The sequence below is a fragment of the Halichoeres trimaculatus genome, unplaced genomic scaffold (assembly GCF_033239565.1).
Source record: "Halichoeres trimaculatus isolate MK-OKI-2021-1 unplaced genomic scaffold, fHalTri1.1 fHalTri1_scaffold_22, whole genome shotgun sequence".
NCBI lineage: Eukaryota > Metazoa > Chordata > Actinopteri > Labriformes > Labridae > Halichoeres > Halichoeres trimaculatus.
This window is the reverse complement of record NW_027437200.1, coordinates 6990122-7014355: the sequence shown is the minus strand read 5'-3', so window position 1 is coordinate 7014355 and position 24234 is coordinate 6990122. Positions and strand designations below refer to the sequence as shown.

Below are 24234 nucleotides of genomic sequence, written 5' to 3'. Positions count from 1 at the left end.
CCTGTTTTTTGAGCATCAGTGTGATGCTCTTCACTATTTGTAGTGAGGAATACTCCAGTTACACAGTCACTGAAGAATGACTTCACAGCATCCTAGCCACTAACTAACGCCCACACACAGTCAGAGCAAATGGAACAGATGTTTATTGTTATGACAATTTCCTTTTGACTTTATTCAGCTGTATCTAGATTCTCTGGCAGAATTCATCCAACATGCATAGCAATAACATGAGGAAAATTGAATTGAGCTGAACTGGAAAGAGAAGAATAAAGAAAAACTGGCTCCACTGACAGGGGGCAAAGAGGGAGTGTGGTAAAGTGTATACTCCCGCATCCCCACTGCTGGATGCACCAAAATTAATCAAGCCCCTGCCTGTGAGAGTCAAAATAGCCCTCAAGCTGCATTTTCCTTAAAATAAGACAGGGTGGAAACATGCTCAGTGGAGGGGGCAGACAGTGAAACAAACCAAAGGAAAGAGGAAAGAGGGGGATGGAGAGAGGCTGGTTGTTGAGAGAAAGCCAGAGGGACTGTAAAGCACAAGCTTTTTATTTGAATATTTGAATATTATTTGAATATCAAATGATAGCAATTTTCTCTGCCCGTGTCTCCTGCAGGACTCGCTCACACAGAGAGCTTTTGTGGAAGTCAGAGTTACTACAGTGAATTTAAGCCCAGCTTTATATGAGCACCAACCTCCCATCTTGACTTTTTTTTGTTCCTGTCTTTCTGTCTGTTCTTTATACGCTTTCTGCTTTCTCCTCTTTCTCTTCCAGTTCACTTGTCAACACAGGGACAAAGTTCTTGTTGTCTTGTAGACAGCATCAAAGCAGAACTTACATTTTTAAAATATATATACACTCACCAGCCACTGTATTAAGTATACCTGTCCAACTGCTTGTTAATGCAAATTTCTAATCAGCCAATCACATGGCAGCAACTCAATGCATTAAAGCATGTGGACATGGTTAAGACGATCTGCTGCAGTTCAAACCGAGCATCAGAATGGAGAAGAAAGGTGATTTAAGGGACTTTGATCGTGGCATGGTTGTTGATGCCAGACGGGCTGGTCTGAGAATTTCAGAAACTGATCTACTGGGATTTTAACCCACAACCATCTCTAGGGTTTATATAGAATGGTGCCAAAAATAGAAAATATCCAGTGAGCGGCAGTTCTGTGGGTTAAAATGCCTTGTTGATGCCAGAGGTCAGAGGAGAATAGACAGACTGGTTGGAGCTGATAGAAAGGCAACAGGAACTCAAATAACCACTGGTTACAACCGAGGTCTGCAGAAGAGCATCTCTGAGCACACAACACGTCCAACCTTGAGGCAGATGGGCAACAGCAGCAGACGACCACACCAGGTGACCCTCCTGTCAGCTAAGAACAGGAAACTGAGGCTACAATTCACACAGCAACACCAAAACTGGACAATAGAAGATTGGAAAAATGTTGCCTGGTCTGATGAGTCTGGATTTCAACAACATGAAAGCATGGATCCATCCTGCCTTGTATCAACAGTTCAGGCTGCTGGTGGTGTGATGGTGTGGGGGATATTTTCTTGGCTCACTTTGGGCCCCTTAGTACCAACTGAGCATGGTTTAAAGTCCACAGCCTACCTGAGTATTGTTGCTGACCATGTCCATCCCTTTATGAGCACAGTGTACCCATCTTCTGATGGCTACTTCCAGCAGGATAACACTCCATGTCATAAAGCTGGAATCATCTCAGACTGGTTTCTTCAACATGACAATGAGTTCCCTGTACTCAAATGGCCTCCACAGTCCCCAGATCTCAATCCAATAGAGCTCCTTTGGGATGTGGTGGAACGGGAGATTCTCATCATGGATGTTCAGCCGCCAAATCTGCAGCAACAGTGTGATGCTATCATGTCAATATGGACCAAACTCTCTGAGGAATGTTTCCAGTACCTTGTTGAATCTATGCCACCAAGGATTAAGGCAGTTCTGAAGGCAAAGAGGGTCCAACCTGGTACTAGCAAGGTATACCTGATAAAGTGGCCAGTGAGTGTATATTCACCACTAAGGCTTAAAACACTGCTCTTAAAAACTATTATTGATCCACCTTGCATTTATTTTCAGGTTTAAATGATTCATGTTTCTGTCTGGAACACAACACCAAAAGCAAATGATTATTCTTTTACAAGCAGGAACAACCAGTGTTTGATTGATTTTAGAAACCACAAATTATTTATCAAATATCAATCAATAGTTACAACTCAATTTTACCTAAACTACACAAAGATCTTTCTTACTCAATGTTGCAGACCTCCACTTCTCACACTGAAGCCTGGGACCTAGGAGGCAGCCTGATCATGCTAAATTATGCACAAAGACATCTTACACATGCATTTGTCTGCCGTGTCATGGGAACTTAAAAGCTCGGCCTGCTCAGTGTGCAAATGTGAGCTCTGAAACAAAACCACAGCAGTGTCTCGACACCAGACTCACACATGCTCCCGACCCATCTATGATTTAATCCTTATTATACACTACATCCTCCACATCGCCCTCGTCTGAAACCTCGGTCTACCAAACCGATTGTAGCCTATTAGAAGTGAATATATTAGTGCGGCTGAATTGTGAGGAAAATGTGCCTGAAGCACATTTTGTGTGATCTGCCACTAGGTTGAAAAGCAAAAGGAAGCAGGTAAGAGCAGCCAACGAGTAAATGTAAAAGCAGAGACATGCAAATGCATATATTCATTTACACACTCCGCCAGCATAGATGGGATGCCATTAAAAGGGAAAAAGCAGCTGAATGTGTAGAGAATTAGATGGATGGGCTGCCATACATTATCTCAGCCTGATGTAATGCAGCACGCACAGTTGATCAGGGGAGGTAAAGTGCTGTTAAGCTGAAACCTCAGCTTTAGCAAACATGCATATATTTTTCCTTCAATCCTCAGGTGGATATGCTAAACTATGCTGAACTGACAGAAGGCCGATTGAAATAAATGATTGTGCCCTGGCATTTTTAGCTGTAGCCAGCACCTGAGGGCATCTGCGTGTGTGTGTGTGTGTGTGTGTGTGTGTGTGTGTGTGTGCGTGCGTGCGTGTGTGTGTGTGTGGCAAAGTAAAGCAGGAGGAGCAAAAAGAGAGACAGAGAGAACACCAAAAAAGAGCTTGAGTAATAAAAGGAGTACCATTCTTTACCCTAAGGTCCAAGAGGGTAAGCTCTAAGTTCTCATGTTTCTCTGACATTTTTAAAATTTGGTTTGTGTTTCCACATTTCCCTTCAATTTCAACCCTATCCTCCCACAAGATTTTCTTGAAGCACTTAAAGTAAATAAGTGAATAAATAAATGAGTAATTTTATTTTGATAAGCAGCAGCAGAAATTGTTACAATCATTATAAAAAAAATTAAAGTAGGCTGATCGACAAGGGTTTCAGCTATAGCAGAGCTTTGAGATGCTAAACCCTTGATTTCATTTTTTAAGTCAGACAAACAAAAAAAGATTTTGAGGGTAAAAAAAGAAAAGAAGTTTAATTTTGACAAAGTCTTAGAAATGTGGGAACAGAGCTGTAGGAGCATCACGCCGTGGGAACATTGGGCTTTGGGAACACGAGCACATTTCTGCTTTCAGAACCAAGCCCTCCTAGGCCTAATTGATGTAAGGCACCAAGTGTGTTCACATGCTAGTTCATATGCGCCAAAAATGATAAAAGAGATGGGACACACAGCTTCAAAAAGCTACAGTCTGACAGACCTCCTGGAGAAGGCATTTACATCAAATGAATATCCAACTCTCAACTCGTTCGAAAACAATCTGTAGATACTTCCTGATTTGCAAGTGGGACAGCCTTGAAAGAATTTTTTTTTAAATTCCTGGCTTGGGATTGGGGCAAACAGAGAGCTGGAGAAAGGAATAATGGAAAGGATTAGTAATAGATTTACTGTACAATTCTCTGTGCCAACTTACTGACATGGATTCATGCCAAACAGAAATGCATTTCTTCTTGGATGCCACTTTCCACATGGAATCTTTCTTTGTTGAAACAAACATGTTGTGGCAGGACAAACCACTTGAGTTTCCAGGGTCCCTACATGCACTCAGAGCTCTGATTGATGGACGTGTCCGACAGCCGTTAAACATTCAGAGATTTACAACCGACCTGATGATGAAGCCATCATCGCCACATCCGCAGCACTGGTGTAAATCTAGCAGATAGCAAGACCCACAGCACACAGAAACATGGATACACATGTAATACAGGTGCTGGTTGAGGCAACCCAGGGAGAGAATAACAAAGTAGATCATTTCAATCTCAAAAGAGTTCAGAAATCTGAGCAACTGTCATCCTATTGTTTCTTGTTTACAAACTTCCACTTGTACTTCTTCCCTGACCTTCTTCATCAAATAATGAGCAGAGTTGCATTGGAACTTATCGTGTCTCCAACATTAGGCCATAAGGCGCAGGCTAATTCAATTACTGAGCATTCACATACCAATGGGCAGCAGTCTGGGAGAGGCACTCTGAGCAGCCCCCCCTCCCCTGTAAACAAGAAAAGATGATGTTTCCTGCCCGCAGGCTAGGATCCATGAACGCTCCCTTACATCAACTCACTCACCCACAAACACTTACACCTTTAGCCACACACACAGATAAAATCCAGGCACATATAATCTTTTACAGCCTTACAGTATTAACATGGTGCAAGCTAGGGCACAGAGCAGCACGAACAAACACACCTGACTAAGATGACCCAAAAGCCATGGAAGAAACCAATGAAGCATACATCCAGAGATGATTGACCTTTTAATCCAGGGCCTCGGGGGATACTTTACGGTCATGATGTGGTGTGTCCAGTCATGACATCACCGATGAGACAACACAGCTGAGCCATTCAGTTTGGGGCGCTGAAAATGCTCTCAAAACTCTACATCAGGCAAATCTCACAGCACTCTCATCTTCCGTCTGGGAATTGGTGTACTCCTGATCAGCTAGTGTGCCTAAAATCTGTCAGACTTTGCACACTCTCCTGAAAAATAGACCTGGAGTTATGAAGTCAACCATTCATTCACGGGAGTCACTGTAAGTATTTAGGGGGAAATCAACACCTTTTTTTTAATAACCAGCAGTGTAGAAGTCATGTTTTTTGGGCTTTGTTTTTTTTTGGGCTGTGACAGACCACTGCAAAAAACAGCCACCAGCTGGTACACCTCCAAACCACAAATATAAAAAGTATAGATATATTTACACAAGTATTTCTAGTGACTTTGCCGTTTCTAAGCTCATGTGGGAGTGTGTAAGCATCAACAGAGGGGATTTGCTTTACTCCAATGCAGTGGTGCAAAAAGTACATGTCTTCATTACTTCAGTCACAGTGTATGTCCTCCTGGTCAAATATCACCCCAATGCAACAAATCAAAAGGCAGTTTCTTTTAAATAAATTATAAACATCCAAAGTACTTTTTACAAAATTTAAACCCCTTCTATTTTCAAAATACATTAGTGCGGTCAAGAATATGTATGTGTATTTTCAATACTTAGAAAACTTTATTTTATCTCTCTAAAAAAGTTAACTTCAGATTAAATCAGCAACTAAGAAGTAGAGACAACCTCCTGATATAGTTACCGATAATTCTAGTACAGCACTTGAGACAAACTTGAAACTTTTTGAAATAAGATGGTCTAAGTGGTCGCTTTATTATCACATGGTTGTGGCATAATGAATTGAAACTACTGAATTGTGATTTTCATGTTGGGGCTGACAGTTAACTGGAGGAGCACTATATGAACTTTACCGGGAGAAATGTCCTGTATTATAACTATTATTTTATTTTTTTATTTTTTTACATTTTTTTTTATCTTTTTTTATCTCTGTTTGTTTGCCTGTTTGTGTATATTATATGTTTGCCTTGTCATAATGTTCAGAAGGTGTGAACATTTGAGAAAATACAGTAGTTAGATTTTCATAAATCAAAAACGTTTTTTGTATACATTTAACTGTATATGGAGAATCTTAAATACGGTAGCACTTTGAACTTGGACGCTAAACATTGTTATTATTTATTTTTCTGAACACATTAAATGTCACTATCACAGAGTGATGCACACATTATATATGTATTAAAATGGTTGTCATCTCTACATAGGTCTCTTAAAAAGGGCAATGAAAGCTGTGATATGATGACAATAAAAAGTATTTTAAAAAATTCTGGTACAGCACTGTGAGAGTCAGAACTACAGAAAAACACAAACACTTGCAACCAAAGAGTTCTGTCAGAAACTGTGGCTGAAGAAACTAGGTTATGTGCAAACTGTACTAGTTTAAGATAAAAAATATGTAGATGATATCCATTTGCATACCTAAAAGCTTTAGATGCCCACTCCTAATTCACACGTCAACCTGCTTTCTAAATTTGGACAGTGTGTTTCAGCAGCCATGATAAAGCTGGTGAGCTGTCAACAGCGGTAAAATTAATCTGAAGATTGGCCATTAGTGTTCAGGTGCAGAGTAGTGAGTGTTTGTTCTGACGTCATGACTTGGGTAGTTACCCGGATGTGTGGTCACATTGAAGGTACAAAAACGTAAATATTGAACAGACAGAGTTAGAAGTGCGCAGTAAACTATGATTTTAAGATGCACAGTAAAACTCTTTGTGAAGGACTCTGCCAGCAAGAAAAAGACAGATATTTCAAAGAATAACACCTAATAAGCAGGAGAGACCCATACGAGGAGTTAGCATCCTTACCACCATCTACCCAAAGGTATGAAAATAAATGTTGCTACTATAATTTTCATGGACGAGGGGGTCTATGTAATAAATAATGTTCTTCTGGGAAAGGCTCACTTTAAAAAAAGCCCCTGAAAGAAAATGAGTTTTACTTATTTACTATTTATTGCTGTGAATTATCTCTTAATCAAAGTTAAACTCTATAATAATATATTTACTTTTACTAAAGTGTGGTTTTAAGGCAGAGAACATGACCTACCTAACAGGAAATGCTGTGAACAGACTCTGATGCTGAGTCTAATGACAGATTATTACCTTGGAAATCCTGATGGAGCTTAGCTAACCACAATGTTCTCTATTCTTCAGACAATGGCTTGCACCCCTCACCCCGATCTGAAAAATTTTTAGTTGCAAAAATCTTTTTTTTTTCTCAGTCCAACTGACTAGTGTAGCAAAAAAGTGCAGCAGTAATTTACCATCCTGTGAAACAACAATCCTATGTACCTGCAAGCTCAATGGCGTTATGTTGTGAGAGTGCCTCCAACATGGTCAAGCTCAAGTTGATCACATCATATGAAAACACTCTATACTGGTTTTGCACAGGCAAAATGCCATCCAATTTCCTAGTACTCAATGCAATGATGATAAAATGCCATTTTCTTTGAATGTTGATGCCAAAATTAGAGAAAAGAATATAGTCAGCTGACTACAGAGCAAAAGTAGCCAATAACAAAAGTGCTGATAGAAAAACACAATACTGTACTCTGGTACATTATTACTGTCTAACAAATAATGTTGAGTTTTTTTATTTAAGTATGTATGTAAGTATTTCTTTATTCATAAACATTATAGGATTCTTTTACTGCAATTTATCTCACTGTTAAACTCATAAATACCAACACCATTACTCTGTACGTCATAAGACAAGGTCTAATTAGCCTTAAGTGAAACCACCTGTCTCTACTTGCCCTTCCAACTGAACGACCACAATCGAAAAAAATAGTGATTTAACACCTTTGCTCGACGTTAAAACGTAACAGAAAGTGACAAATAACTATTTTAAAATATTTCTGATTTCTCTTCTGTTTAAACGACTTTTTTTTTCTCGTGGTGCTCAAAACATTACATTTTGTACCTTAAAGTGACACCAACAGCAAGTAGCCTAATTGTAAAATGGCACAGGGAGCAAAAACACAGCTGCACTTTAACTAAGCATACATAGCTCTAATTTGTAATTTGACAGAAGACAACAATTTAAAACAGAGTAAAATGAACACTCACCTAGCTGACTTCAGCACTGCTTTACCACCTGACTGCTTTGGTAAACGCTGTTTTTTTTTCCTGCGTCATGTCCGACCGTTAAGCTCGTTCTCAACTTGAGCACGTTCTCAACTTTAGCGCTAGCGCTGTTGACGCTAAACATGGTGCGGTTTACCTTGCGGTGACTGTCCGTTAGTACTGATAAAACTTGTTAAACTTTTATAATTATAATTCTTCGTCATTTATTTCATCTTCATCTTCCATTTTGGTTTTCGTTGCATGTGTCACTTGACCCTTAATTGGGGAGCTGTACGAAGACGTCAAGTGAGGGCAGGACTGAACCACTGAGGGAGAGGGGTGGGGGTAGTCATTCCGGGTGCCAGGTTGTTCTTGTTTTAAATCAGGGGTGTACGAACTTTTTTTTAAAAGTATTATTATTATTATTATTTTCAAAGAGAGAATCATCAGGTCTTACTGGCAAAGTTATTAACTGTGAGAAATCAGTAATAAAAAAAAAAGAATAAACAAAAAAAAACGAAAATAATATTTATTTTAGTGACTGGGCTATTTGATGATAAGCCCAAAGTATTTTTAACTAGCCTATCTGAACTATTTTTATTTTTTGGTTTGGTTTGGCTTGGTTTGGTTTTCTCTCTTTTTTTCCTTTCTGCTCCGTGTACTAACTTCATTCAAGTCTTGTGTCTTCTAATGTGTATTTTGAACTCTCACATTTTCACATCATGTTAACACAAAATAATTTGAAGACATCTGCTGTAAGAGCAGTTGAGTTCCTGCAGAATGACCAGTAGCCTATGTACGGTGCAAATGAAGTTTTCTGTTTGAGCTTGTGACAGGAAATTCAAATGTACATAAATGTTTCATTTCGGTGCCATTATTTATGCATTGTAAGGTGAAAGCTGAAATGTGCCTGGGCCATATTTGGCCCCTGGAACTGACTTTGGGTGTGCCTGTATTAAAATTTGTTGGCAGTTTCTGCATTATAACCTAAAAATAAAAAATACATTTCCATGCATATTTTAGGCAACTGATAGAGAATACGGCCTCGTTTCTTTTACTAATATATCCCCCCTCTAGGGGCAAGCTTAGGAGGAGTAAACAGGTTTTCTTTAGAATGAAAATTGCCCTTCTACTGAAAAAAAAAGAAAATCTGCAGAAAATTTTCAGGGTCAGTATTTTCCCAATTCAAACATTGTAAAAGTCAGTACAGTAACCTTACACAGAGTAATTCTGTCAGAAATAAATCTGCAACTGTGTTATATTTTTCTTCATCCTGAGGCGATGCCATGTGATCAGACCATCTTGTCAGAGTCAATCTTGTCAGTTTCATCACTCCACTTGAACCAATGTACACTTTCAGAGCTTCACTGTGCTCCAGATGAAAAAAAAGAAATTGGTTACATGCCATTTTTGAAGCTGAGCTGAAATATGCTAACCAGCGAGGGAGTGAGATCTCTGAGCAATGTCAGGCAGGCCAGCAGCCTACAGCTAGTTCTGACATACTGGGCCCTCTGCTCCCTCTCCGCTTCTGCTCTTCTCAGGAGTCAGAGGAGGGTAAAAGGCCCTAAGGTCTGAGAAAGCCATGCTCTGCAGTAAGCAGGAACATATTTTGCATTTAACACTGCTCAAAAGGTAAAGGTCTCAAGACTCAGTCTCGCTTTCTTTTTGTGTCCGTCTGTGCTTGCTCCCCTAACCTCTTATCCTTTGCATCCACATGAATATGACTGCTATGTTCTTGCTCATATTTTATCCTTAGGGTATTCTTTGCCCTCATGGCATCTTCCTCACCCTCCTCTGTCATCCAGTAGGAATGGATGATAGCTACGTTCTCTTCACTCCTCTACATCAATCCCCTACGGATCAACTGCTCCCATACCCTGCAGCTCCACATCTCTCTGAGGAAGCTTCCCTATGAGGTCTGGGGCTGTCATGTGCTGCGTAGCCACTGGAGCAAATAAATCGATGAATGCAGTGGTTTGAACTCAACAGGATGAATGAGGAAGAGAAAGGAAAGTGGGGAAATCACCTGAGTGTGTTAACATGATGCACGTCTTTGCACATGAGCATACAATTCAGGGATAGGATTTCTTCAAGACAAACAAGAAAATCACAAAAAATCAGAGCCACTTTGGGCACTAGATGGGTCAGGAGATGGCATGTTAAAACAAGCCTTGGGGACACAAAACAAAGGTCATGATTTGGATTCAAACCTGCAACATGCTAACCAAATTGCACATGCACCTAAACCTGCAGGGCTATTTGGTTCCCCCCAGGACATGACTGCTAGAGGTGAATTTCTCAGCCACCTGTTTTCCTGCCTCCATAAACAAGTGCTTTAGTAAATTCATTAAAGCAGCAGGGAGTCAGCCGGGGGGAGACAGATAGCCCCCTCCTTCTAACTGACTGACAGCGAAGGTGAGCCAATGTCAAACCACAGGTTGCTTTTGGCACCCTCGCCAAAACCTCATTTCCTTTCTGTCCATCTCTTTTTTTCTTCACAGACTGCTTTGTTAAGTGGAAAGAGGAAGGTTTTTCCCTTCACTGTTTCCTCCCTCTTTTAAATGACCAAATTATCCCCCCTCCACCTCTAAAAATCACTTTCATTACCTGGACCCATTGTCTTCTCGTTTCGTTTTATTTTCATCACTTCACTTTTACCTTGAGGTAATTTTTTTCACATTTAGTCACCCTCTGACTCTTACTTAACCTAAAACATCATTGGGAGGGTTTCCATTCTTCTGCTTTACTTTTCACTTCATTATATTGTGGATGAGCTACCTGGTTGTATTCTACCTGGAATCGCACCAAAATCTAATCCTATAATTTTGTGCATTCTGGACATTTTGCAAGAGAGTTTTTTTATCCAAGAGAGCCGGAGACTGCTCTTTAGCTCCTGCAAATATTGACTTACTCTCTTAATCACCATTCATTAACCCAATTAAGTTTGGTTTGAGACTTACACCAGTAATATCATATTCTTTTCACAGCTTTGTACGGACATTTAAAAAAATAAAAAATAAAAATAAGAAGAGAGAGACTCATTATTCAAAATCTTTTTACCAAGAGTGTCTTGATCAAGACAGGCAACAGTAGTGTTCGACACAAACACAAATATCACAAACAAAACAACAACCTCCAAAATTCAAAACAACACTAGATGCATCAGATCAAACATATGCAGACAGATACAACTGCCTCCAAATTTAGGATTTGTTCTAAGACGTCAAGTGAGCACAGTTGGCAAAAGTTTCAAGTCTCTCTGTAGGTTGTTCAAGATAGAGGGAGCAAACTTCAAAGCTTTTCCTTCAGGTTCAGTACTGACCCTGAGAACGAGAAGAAGCAGACCTAAGATACATCTATGAAAAAAACACTAATGTTTGAAAAATGAGTAAAGCAAACAGTGATATGTGATTGATTAAAAACTAGTTATGAAACTCAGAGCTTGATAGACATTATCCAGAGCGTGCAAGCTTTGAGCAGAGCCATGCATATAAACCGCATCACTGTAAACAGGCACAGACAGAAAACAAGCAGCAACAAGTTTCTTTTTGGCTAAAAAAAAAAAAAAAAAAAAAAAAAAAAAAAGACAGGATCTGATTCTAAAATAAAAACCTAACTTAAATTTTACCCTTTTCACAAGCTGCTAAATGAGAGGAGTAACAGTTAGAGTCATCATACTTTATGAGATTACAATGCAAAAAATATTGGTTTTGTGTTTCAGCATCTTGTAAACTGAAATGTGGTTTTAGCACCATATTACACCACTGTTTCCTGGTTGAAGTGCCTAAGTTCAACCTTATTTTTTTGCAGCCAATCACAGCTCAGCAAGGCCAGGCAAAAACAGTGCACATTTACAATTGCTGCTTTGTATTAAGATACCTAATCAAGGTCTCTTTCAAGTTTGTCCAGGATCTTGTGTAGGAGGAGAAGTGCAAAAGTTTTGTTTTCCTCCATCGCCTGAGCAACAAAAAAAACCTAAATGGTGTGGAGCTCAGTCTATTTGGCCTTACTTCCCTCCAGGATGTTTATGTTTTCACAGAGCACTGGTGTGTATGAAGCTTTGAGATAAGAAAGCTAAGGAAAGGTAAGCAGCCCAGAGTTTTTATTTGTTAGCACACGGCACAAAAACATAAATACCACCTTAAACGCACCCTTGCTGCTGCATCCTTCTCACCCACTCACCCCCCTCTCTGTTTCTGTGACACCCGGCAGCTGTCCCTGTGCCGTGTCTTGGCCTATTAGGGACCATCTGTGTGGGTGGGAGAGGCATCAGCTGCCACATCAGCACACTGACTTTACCCTTCCCTAGGTCACAGGTGGCACTGGGGGACATCAACAGGGCACACATATGCAGAAAATGCATACATATGCATGTAAAACTTCCTCCATAGAGAGCGTGTGTGCAGTTTGAAGGATGAAACTGTATCTAATCCTGCATGAATACTTTTCTAATTCTTTGTTATCTTTTCTACTTAAATGCCTTCTTGCATGCACAGAAACATCATAATGCTGCACTATAATTGCACACCGAGCACCAGTGCTATCCTGTGATACCCCATAAATCACTTCAGAATCCCATCACTGAAAATGTCTGAAATTGCACATGCTGTCAGACAAAATTTATGCACTTCAAAAGAGCTTACATAGATATTCCTCTGCTACCTTAAGTGCAGTAAGAAGCTTGGGCTTAACACTCCATGACCTCATCACTACACACACATACACCATGACCTGACAAAAAAAAAAGAAAAAAAAAAGAACAGCCGCCCAAACATCAAAGGGCTCCAGTCAGCAGTTCTCGCCCTAAGCCTCTATTATAGCAGCCTCACGTTGGGGGTTGATTTAAAAATAAAAAAGGACAAAACAAGCAACGCAAGATATGAGAGCAAGACTGGGGAAAAAGAAAAAAAGGGATGCAGGGAAGTTGCCAGAGAAGTCCTGCACAGTCATCATTAGGAGTGCTGAGGGCTGTAAATCAGACATAATCATACGGCTGCTATCCCACAAGGGCCACAGGACCTTCCCACTGGCTCTATACAAGTCAATAATTAATAAAACGGTAGCTTAAGCCACCACCGATTCAACAAACACACAAACAATTACACACACACATACACACAACCTTTGTATCATATTCAGAAATGAGTCTGACTGGGTCGTTTCATGGTTGTTTACCTCCAGAGAGCTCCCATTAATTTCTGCAACAGCGGTGAGTAAAAGTGTAAGTGCTGTCAGGAAGGTAAACAACAACAAGGGCCAAAACCAGGCTGAGATTTCGAAAGAGGCAGACGGGAGATTCAGACAAGGAGAGGAAACAGGCATACACACCTCTAATCCATCATAAAAAGCCAGAGCAGCAGTCTTCCTGCAGGGAGCCGTCCAGGGAGCACCACCAACAAGACCTCGCACACTCACACAAAGAAAATGAGAACTGTCCTGGATCTAGGTGCTGAAAGAACAGCTCCTCTGTGTCGCAGTGGAAGAAAATGGGCAGTTGGAGAGGGAGCAGCAGGCCAGTATCTGGAGCTATCCAAGGTGCTGAAACCCTCTTGCTCCCTCAGAAACAATTGGCCAGTTCAGAGGAGAGACGGGGGAGAGGAGGCTGAGCAGGCGAAGCGAGGAGCTGTCCAAGGTAATGAATCAACAGACTGGCTCTCCTTTCAGCACTGGCTACATTCAGATGCATAAAGAGAGCCAGTCTGGGACTATTTACTTACATCCATGATTTATTGTTATATAGAATTTTTTTCTTAACTATTGAGTTTCTCTCTAGGTCTGTGTCAGACTGTCAAGACGAAGAAAAGGCATTTACATACCAAATCTCTGACACAGTTTCATCTTTTTAAACAACTTCAAATATTGGGGATGATTTTTTTTTTTTACAACCAACAATCCTCAAACTAAATTCTGAAGATATTTTTTAATCCACATTCAATTGCAGAGGTTATTAAAGTGGACAGAGCAGGAAATTTAGAAAAAGAGAGTTAGGGAATGACATGCAGGAAAGGGGCCAAAGACTGGGAGGGGACAAGCCAAATATATGAGCGTGACTTAACCACTGAGCCAAGCCTGTGTCCTCATCCTCCTGCATTCTTTGTAAAACAAGATCACTGAGATAAAAAAAAAATGCAGTAAATAAAAGAAATAAACGTTTTATTACAAGGGTCAAATAAAATAAGTAATGAAGCTTAGCGGAGCAGTTTTATCACCTTAACCTTACATTAATACTTCATTGTGCACAGACTCTTAAAAAAAAAAAAGAAGAGAAAAAAGAAAATCTATTCTAAAAAATGGTTTCAGGTTCCCCTCAGCTCCAGTGATGAAACACAAGTGCAACTTACACTGAGCAAATCAATGCTGGGAGTTTTGTAGCACAATTAATAGACTATATTTAATCTATGATTGATGTCAAGGTGTAATTTGTTCAACACAGCTTTTGAGCCCTGGAAGCCAAATCCCAGAGATTTTTTCATGCTTTTTTCTGAAGAGACAGGGTGAGGATTCTGCAGTAACAGGAAGAAATCCTGGGTATGATAAGAACGTCAGTGTTAAAACCAAGGTTAGCTGACTAACCCACGAGTCTGGCTTTGTGAGACAGCAGGCATACCAGTGTGGGGGAGATGAAACAGTGCATGCCAGTATAGAGCTGTCTGTGGTGCTGAATTGACAGCCTCTTACAACACTGTGGCAGTGCCGGGAGCTGTCTGTGAAGTATGTGGTGCTGAAGTGTGCCAATGGACCGTGTGCACAAAGCCTGTCCTTCCTTGATGGTCGTGGAGTCATCGCAGTGTATCCCACAGTGCATCTTGCACCCATTGTTTCTGGTTCAGCTCCTCTGCTCTGATGCAGTAGGGGCTGGAGGTGGCGTTGCTCTGTGGAATGTGCCACGAGCACTTAATGACATCAAGGAAGGTCAGAGAAATTCTCTTAGCTGCCACTCAGCATTAAAGAGTAGATAGTGAAAGGAGAAAATCTTTACAAAGACGAAGAAAAACACTGGAAGGGTGTTTGAGATACTTCATGTGTGGGAAAGGGTTAGGGCTGTCTTAATACATGCAACAAACCTTTTCGTCAAATTTCTAGTTTATACTCATCCCCTTTGGGTCCGATATCGATTTAAATGTTTTCAACAACTGACTGCAGCAATATTTCACTTGCAATTTAAAAAAAAACCTCAATTACTGCAGAAAAAGAAACTAAACACTTTCATGTTTTTCTTGTTGTGAGTTACGTCAAAATCTTTACAACCTCCACAGGCTGTTAAGGTTTTACTTTAACTTTTCTTCGGTAATGTGATAGCCCTCAAGTGTCAAATAGAAATTCACATTTCTTGTAACAAGTAAGAGCAAGTCCAAGATCCTGATTGCCTCTTAACTCGTGTGCTAAGTGTTGCCTTAACTCCTCTCATATAACATTCACTTTGGCCTCTTTGTGGCTGTTTTTATTTAAAAAACAAGAAAATGTCTGTTCTTTTTTTTCCCTTTTTTTCTTCTTTAAAAAAAAAAAAAAAATTTAAAGCTCAGAAAAAAGTCATTCCGATTTTAAATGCAAAAGCTTAGCGACTAAATATTCAATCTGCACTTCCCAGGGTACAGAGATTGAACATTTCTCACTGCAGAGATCTTGGTATTTTAAGAAACAAGTCTCTCTTTTTTACACAGCTGGTAGGAAATAATAATAATGATAATAAAAAACATCAAAGTGAGATTAATCAAATCCTCTATTTCTTTTAATCCATAAACAAACTGTTAGTCAGTGCGTTTACACGCAGCTTAAGTAATCGGACTACAAGCTAAGTCAGTACGAGACTGCTATATGATGCAAACATGCATGCATGCTCTTCATTGGACTGTGGTTGGATCCTGCAGGACTCGGCAGGTCTCGGTTTGCTCAGTTTCAGCTCCATCAAATATCATCGGAAAGAGGAATCAGATGACCATGACACTGTGCTTCCCATTATAGCAGAGTGAGACGTTCTCGGCCAGAAATCTGACTTTCCTTTCTGTATGTAAACACAGACAAGACAGGATCTGTTGCTGTAACTTTGAGAGCAAGCCAAGCTAAGACCTTAGTTGCTGTGTTTGTGTAAACACACTGACCGTCAAGTCTCACACTAGTGATGTTTAAATAACAAGCCTCTCTGTTATGTTGTGTTTATTTCTCATAATTAATGTTCTCTGTCTCCATGTAGACTGAAACACAAGTTTGTTCTTCTTTCCAAGTCTTTTGAGGCCTGCTTCAATCATACACACTGAAACTCCCACTGTCAACCATAATAATCAGTTAGAGGATCTTGTTTTGTAATTCAGAGCTTCAGTAAAGAAAAAGATGTTTTAACTTGCCACAACAAAACAGAATGCTGACTTTGAAGGTTTGTCAATCTGGGTTGAATAACAGAGATATTTGACACAACAACACTGTTGGCTGCTTACATGCAAAAAAAATCAGGTGATGAACATGCGCTGACAGGAAGACAACTGTTAGATTCATCTCAGCATTAATTACTGATTGGTGTAGTAATAACACTGAACGTAGATTGGTCTTGAGAACTTTAATGCTTAGATGCACTGTACCTCCCTGACAAGACGCTGGTGTTTGATAAACTCAGTACGGTGACATGCAGCTCAAAAAATTGGACCATGAGCTTAGTTAGCTTAGTTAGCATAAGATGGTATTATTTAGACGCATGTAAACAGCTTAGCCAGACTGACTGAGAACAGACTGAGCATAACTTGATTGACACACCTAGATACCATGATTGCTATTGGACCGCATTTGGATTTGGCAGGACTCGGCAAGTCTCCGTTTCAGTTTCAACAATTTTCACCTGGAAGGAGAAATAGATGCCCATGATGAATGGGCCCCTACCCTCCGACAAAACAAACACACCATGTAATGTAATTAACACTCATAGTATGTAAGAAACATAAAGAGCTATAGCTGCGTCCATCTTGGCCATCGTCACTAAAGTGTCGCTCCCTCTTTGTGTGAACCGAAACTAGTTTGGTACGCACAACAAAGGACGTTCTCAGCCAGAAGATCGATTCTCTTTTCTGCATGCATACACAAAAAAGACTAGATCCCCTGCTGTGACTTGAAGATTGAGCTATGACCTTAGTTGGGCCGCTGTGTGCATGTAAACATGCTGACTTAACTGCTGCAAAATCTCAAAATCAAGCTTTTTGGTCTTATTTCGGATCAAAAATTTGAATATAAGCCAAGTTCACCTGACACATCCAGATCAACAAAATTTCTTGAGAAAATATGAGCAAAAAATGATGCGCATTGCTTGTAGTCGGGGTCAAAATCTAACAAATTTGTGTCAAAAAAATGACTTAAGAGAGTCCTTGTCATAAGAATCAAGGAGTATTTGTTAATCATCTAGCTAGCAGACTAACTCAAAATAAGATTACCTTCTCAGGTGACAAGACCCCTTGCTTTAATTTCGAGTTTACCCTCTGTTGACATAAAGCCAGGGGCAAGGGCAAATATGAAACAGTTACAGCCTTGAGAAGCAGCTTTGTTCTTTCTTTGTCTTTTGCTCTGCTGTTCAAACAAATAGTCTGTGTTTTATTGGTGTTTGTCAGAACACAGATACACAGAGGCCTGATTTGATTGTTTGAAAACCGTGACAACAAATTGATCAGTAAGAAAGTGGTTAAGCTGATATGTTGTCCACACAATGCAGGAGTAACCTTTTCATTCCCCGTCCTCTTTCTGTTTCTATGTCAACAGATTCACAGACTCAAGCCAAGATGAATTTATTCTGCTGTTAATAACTCTTAAACTGTTGAGGCAATCCTTTTGCAAACCTTTACAAGCCTGTGGATATTGTGCAAAGAGACTGCTGGACTGTAAGAATTCAGACTTCATTCTTTCTTTTCTTCCCACACAGCCCAGAAGATGGAGATGTTAATGTTGGAGGAGAGAACAACACACTCACTCCCTCCTCATTGACTCGCTCCAGGCCACACAGGTGTGACTAAGTCTTATAGATTCATGGCCGATGGCGGAGCAGGGTTAGCGAGTGAATAGTGGGTAACTGGAGCAAAGTGCCCTGCTTGCAGATAGCTGCATCCTTGGAGAGAATGGTTTGGCAGGAGAGAGGGCTTTGGATCGATAATGCTGTGAAGAAGTTTGATGGAGCTTTGGTGGGGCCTGCTTTAAGCACAGCATCTGTGTTTCAGGAGAGGTCTGCTGGGGGCCCATGTTCCCTCTGTGGGTTTCTCTTTTTGAAATTCACTATTTTCTCTCATTTTTACAGTTTGTATGTTTCTCTGGTTTTCTGTCAGCCTTGGAGCTATTTGCTGTGATGATATTGATTTTTCTGAGACATCATGACCCAACTCTATTTTGGGTGTAATATTTGTTTTTCTGAAGGTAAAATTGAATGTGATTTTGCTTTCCGGCCTGCATGAAGATTTGTGTTTTCCTTTCATTTCATATCACCAATGAGAAAGTCAAAGCCCAGGTTAAAACCGGTGGTTTTATTTTGTCATATTCTGCTAACTTTGTTGTTTTTGTCTGCATCTCCATGTTAACTCAGCTAAGGAAAATGTCAAAAGTCTGAAAATATGTCCTGAGTTTCAGAATTTAAATAGGGTGGCCGACAAACAGGCTTGGGCCCTGGTGGAAATCCCTCCTAAATTCAAAGGGATCTACTCTGTCAAAACCGGCAAATGCATCTCGCCTGCAAATACCATCTGTGACGCCACACACACACTCACACTCACACACACTCACAGTCAGAGTCTCCCACACTCCACAGCTTGCTGTACACCAGGGGCCGTGTCATATTGCTGAGATATTTCAGGGACTCTCTGAGGAGTGGGAGGTGCAAGTCACCATACATGCCAGCCCCCTGAGCACCCGGGCCAAACTGTGTCACACCAGCTCGAGAGAAAGAGAGAAAGAGAGAAAGAGAGAACCTGGAGTGGTCCATTTGGATAGGAGAGACAGAGAAAGACAGAGAGAGACAGAGACAGAGACAGAGACAGAGACAGAGAGAGTTGGAAACATGGAAGGTGCTAAACCCTGACAATTAGCACCATTGATGGGAGCAGTGGCTGTGTTCCCAAAACAATCAGATCCAGGCTTATCAGATCTCTGAAGGGCTGGAGCCTTGGAAATGTTAGGATTACTTAACTCAGACAGGGAATACTGATACAGGTGCTGTATTATTATCTTAAACATTAACACTCAGTCTAACAGAATACTGCAACCACAAAAATGACCATAGCAACCATTTCGACAGCTCAGACATAATTTGCTTATAATTTGGATAATCAATCAAAAGATCTAGGGATAAATTGATTGAAAAGGTTAAGAAACAATGGAGACATCATTCTCTGGGCCTGCTCCTCCATCTGAATCTTCCTCAAGGCTCTGAAACAAGGCTAAAGCCTCCATATCTGTCATTCTCCCTCCAGATGTCCTTTATGCCTCTGCCTGGTTTTGAGTGAAGCTATTGCTAGATTTTAGCTTTGCAGTACATATATTAAAAAAATCCATCAAAATCACATTATATATATATATATATATATATATATATATATATATATATATATATATATATATATATATATATATATATATATATACATATATATATATATATATATATATATGACTTCAAGACATTCAGAGTCTCCAGATTCAGAATGGGTTAAATAGTGACTGCATCAAATTAAGATAGAAAAAAGAACTGAAATGAAAATATCTCAGGAGGATTGCTTCATAGACAAAAAAAAAAAAAAAAAAAAAAAAAAAAAAAAAAATCAAAATAGAAAGTTTCCTTTTTTCTTTTCTTTTCTTTTTTTTTTTTTTTTCTGATACAACATAAGCTGAAAAGCAGTGACCTTGCTCACATCAGCTGCACCAGAGACAGGATTGGAAACATTTTGGTTACATGTCAGGCAGAAACCTTTGGAGTTGAAAAGTGTCCGCTGGAGGTTGAGGGTGCTTGTTATGCTAATGCTAGCGTCTCTTTTCAAATTAATATGGTGCAGACTATGTTAATCTTAAACTGTCTTAAGTTGTGCTTCCTGTTGACTGCTATTTGAGTGTTTTTATATCTTTCAATGAATCATATACTCAGGATTTCAGCTTGGTCTTTATAACATAGCTAATTAAGAACACGTATAGTTGTAGCTGTTAACCAAAAGGTTCAAGAAATGTCCCCATTCTATCCTAAAGCTGCCTTCAACAGTACTTTAAAGACCAAAAACCTATTGGTACTACCTCTGAATCTGTATTATCATTTAAGAAGTTTTCAGACTCTTATCTGAGGAAAATACAGTTTCCTTTTTTTTTTTTTTTTCAAAAGTCAATATAAATGCTATAAACCTTTATTTTCTCTGCACTGCATTTTTTTTTTATTTTTCTTCCGTTTTGTATGAGACCTTATTTTAAAATGTGGGATATATTTGGGTTCAGTGTATATATATGTGTGTGTGTGTGTGTGTGTGTGTGTGTGTGTGTGTGTGTGTGTGTGTGTGTGTGTGTGTGTGTGTGTGTGTGTTTTGTCTCTTTTTTGTACTCCTTTTGATAGTTTTTGTTGATATTTCTTAGTTTTGTAAAAAAAACAAAAACAAAAAAAAAACATTAAAAATGAATAATAAAATAAAAAAATCTATAAACCTGATGCTCCTATTCTCAGTGAATGTAGTTAAACAGTGAAAGAAAGCATTGTAAAAGATGAATGTCCTTCTCCCTTAGGCTCAAAAGAGCTATTTTGTAAGGAACAGGGAGATATGAGATGACTGTTACAGAGGACAGTTTTTGTTACTCTCTTTGAACAATAAAGGACTTTGGATGTGAATTGTTTGTATTTTCTGAAGCTTAAGTGTCTTCACAAGGTGTCGTTTGGAGGGTCTGTTTTATTCATGTACTTTGTGTCTGTATTTAATGACAAATTGACTGAATACATACAAAAAAGCTAAGTCTAGTAGGAGATTGGATTCTTTCATTTATGGTCAATCAAATACTCAAGGAAAAAGAAGTCAAAGCAGCTCTCAAAGAGGGACGCTCTCCAAAAGACTAAAGGAAAGCTGCACTGCATCAGAGCAGTTAGTCAGCAAGTCTCACTAAAGCTCTTAGGATGGATGGATGGATGGTTGGATTGAAATGGCTGGACTGAGATGGAGGGAGGGAGGGATGGTCTAAGACTCCTGCTCCCTTTCTCTTGCCTTCCTCTGTCTCCTCCCCCTCTTTTCCTCTTACCATCATTTTGACACGCTCAGCCTTCACGTCTCTGCTTTTCCCTCCTTCAGACTGCAAAAGCAGCAGCCGAAGTGGCAGATCGGCACAAATGTGACACGGGCCTCATTTGCCCCTGACAAACAGTGAAAAAGAAATCTGTATCAAGACTTGAGACGCTATTAAAAACTAAAGTCAAAGCAGGGCATGTGGTGGAGCTACATATGAGCAGACTTTTACATTTTCCAGGCAAAAAATTAAGATAGCAGGACGCATAGCAACTATAAAAACACAATAAAGCTCAATGTGATTGAATTTGAGTGCCCATTTCATTCCTGTGTTTCTCCTTTGAATCACAAAATGGTGTCAGCAGTCATCGCTCAATTGCGCCTCTCTATCTCTGCCTCATTACAACTGAGAGAATAGCAGCGGGTAATTGTTTGACCCTGCCTTCTCAACCTACGTCCTTGGCTGCTGAGAGCGCTCGACGTGAGAGTCCTACGGGATAAATGGCGGCCATTCCCACACTCTGCCCTGTGGCCATCTCCAAACAGAGCGCCATCGTATCGCTGACAAGAGAAACCTGATGAAGGTACGCTCGCTGCACAAACCCAAAGCAGGCCCCAGCAGCAGCAGCACCTCTCTGAAAGGAGCCATTGTGGCCCGCCAAAGCTTTTCCATCTCTGCAGTGAAGTGGCCATTGTGGCACACAGAATGGCCGTCCCTCTCCATCGCCCTAGTGGGGAAGGTGTTGTTGCACTGGGCTGAGTGTGGTCACACTCGCAACAGTAGATGTTATCACGATTTCATGACCCCATCAGGCCCCGAGTGGCCTGTGCTGCTCGGCCCATCCTTCCAACAGGTGGGGACAATCTAGACCTCATTTCAGCCGGTGAATAGAGCATAAGGAACAAGTGCATGCTGGTGCATGGGCAGAGTGTGAGCACCATATCCTGTAGACCACATCCACAACAAGGAGAGAAATGAACACAACATACAGCCAAGTGCTATAGCATTTCCAAAATGACCCTGGGTTTCAGCGTGTCAGAGGACGTTTTGAAAGCCTGTTGTCTAACAGAGGAGAAAACTTTGCTTTATCTTCTCTTAAGCTTTAATCTCTTAAAGTCAGGTTGTATAAAGTGCTTAAAAATAAACCATGCATTTCATACAATATGTGGTATCAGTCTGAATTATGTTTGATGACACAGGCTGAAAAAAACAAACCAGTCAATAATTAGGAATAAGTTTGGAGCAACCAGTATTCCAAAAACTGAATAAAACAAAAATTATGATTTAATACAAACTTCCAGCCGGGGCCTCTTTTACTTGTTGTGACCTGATTTAAACTTGTCAGAACTTTTCCTCTCTACAAGAAAACAAACATTTCAAAATGCAGCGCGAACATGAGTTGTGAACTCAAGGAGATTTTTGCATTAAAGCACATGTTCGGACTTCTGGTATTGATTTGGCTGCAGGGTGATCCTCTGGAAAAGTATTCATTTATGACAAGACGGACAAAAGCCTTATGGATTTCTCTTAGAGGAATAAACTCCAGTGGAGAACAACAATTCTCTTAAGGGTACTTGACTGAAAGCAATACTTGGAGTTTTTCAAGGTGCTCTGCTGAGGGAGTCTGTTAAGGATTCGGGAGGAGGCGTTTGAGGGAAAATACATAAACAGAGACACTCGGGTTGTTAAAACAGACGTCTGGGGAAGCTTGTCTGGCTGTACATTCGTGGCCTTAGCTACAGCTCATGCATGAGTCATGTAAAAATCAGTGTTGAGGAACAAAGAATATTTACTGTATATTTAAAGTATCGACTGAACTTTTCCTCAGACTGGCTTTAAAAATCTATACCTCGTCTCATAATGTGCTTTGCTGACAGCGGGGTAAATTAATTAAGCATCCCTGAAGAGCTCAGTTCAGGCTTTTTAAGGATTAGCTCACATTTTATTGCACAAGTCCAAATAGAAAGTGAGTAACTGATGGTAATGTCCAGTGCTTTTCATTGGCAGCAAATGCTGCTGTGCTATTTTTATGCAAACAAATTGTATGATTATGCTAAACTAGAAATAGTGTGGATGAGTGATATCCCAGAGCATACGGATTAGTTACTAACACCCACTCCTCAATTATAAGCATTAAACTCTTATGTGGGTTTTTTGTGCCCCATATCCCAGTTACGCAACCTGCTCCACTTAGGAAGAGAGTCCTTTCACAGCTAGCTAACCAGATGTTAGAATACCCTGGAATAGATGGGTACAGGAAAGGGGCTGGGGTTTGATGGTGCAAAGCTTATTAAGCTATGAACAATTCCCTATTTCCACACAGTGGCCATTTTGCGTTAACACAGTGTGGGAAGCAAATACCATCACCATAAATTTGGAGGAGAATCTGGTCAGTTTCTTAGAGATTTACAATACATGATCATAACATCACTACTTTTGCCAGTGTTAGCATCTAGCGTCTAACCCTGACTTCTAAAGGGAATGTAATGTTTGCTGACCATACTTAATTTAGAACATTAGCAAGTTATAAGAGCTAAGTTTATGTCACCTTACAAAATCATTGAAGCCTTCTAATTTATCAAGTGCAACTACTCAAAGTAGCTTAATGATATCGTCTTTGCTAACAGTGGAACCATGTGGTTGTCATTAGCTACTGTTTGACCACAGCTAGGTTGTGCAATATTTTGCAAAATCTGACCAGATGTCTTTATGAAATCCACTTTTTTCAGTTGTTTAATTTTTAATCACTTATTGAAATTCAAAAGATGAGTAGAGGCACACAAAATCATAGAGGCTCTGCAAGGCTGGGAAGGTCATGTCTGTTAAAGGGTTAGCTTTAACAGACATGACCGACAGCTCCTGGTTTTGAAAAGTGGGCAGTGTGCCTGTGTTTCCACAGCCCTGTTTTCTTACATTTAGAAGATTTCTTTTTCAAAATTAGGCCCTATGTTCATGACTTCCTTTTTCATGGATTTGTATGATTTTGTTATCCTTTCCCTCGATGTGGAAGCCAGTTACATGTAACCTATTTACCAGTAGCAATGGACT

At 40.0% G+C, this 24234-nt stretch overlaps 1 protein-coding gene across 9 annotated transcripts in view; it reads right to left on the bottom strand.

Moving 5' to 3' along the window:
- nrxn2b (neurexin 2b) overlaps nucleotides 1-24234 on the bottom strand; it is a 920596-nt gene that overhangs the window by 885303 nt on the left and 11059 nt on the right. The window contains exon 1 of one of the 9 annotated variants that reach the window (XM_074699349.1): nucleotides 7984-8268. The exons of the other annotated variants lie outside the window; for them this stretch is intronic. The gene's annotated coding sequence lies outside the window, so the exon portion shown is untranslated. Of the gene's footprint in view, nucleotides 1-7983; nucleotides 8269-24234 lie in introns of those variants that run through there. 9 annotated transcript variants of the gene reach the window in all.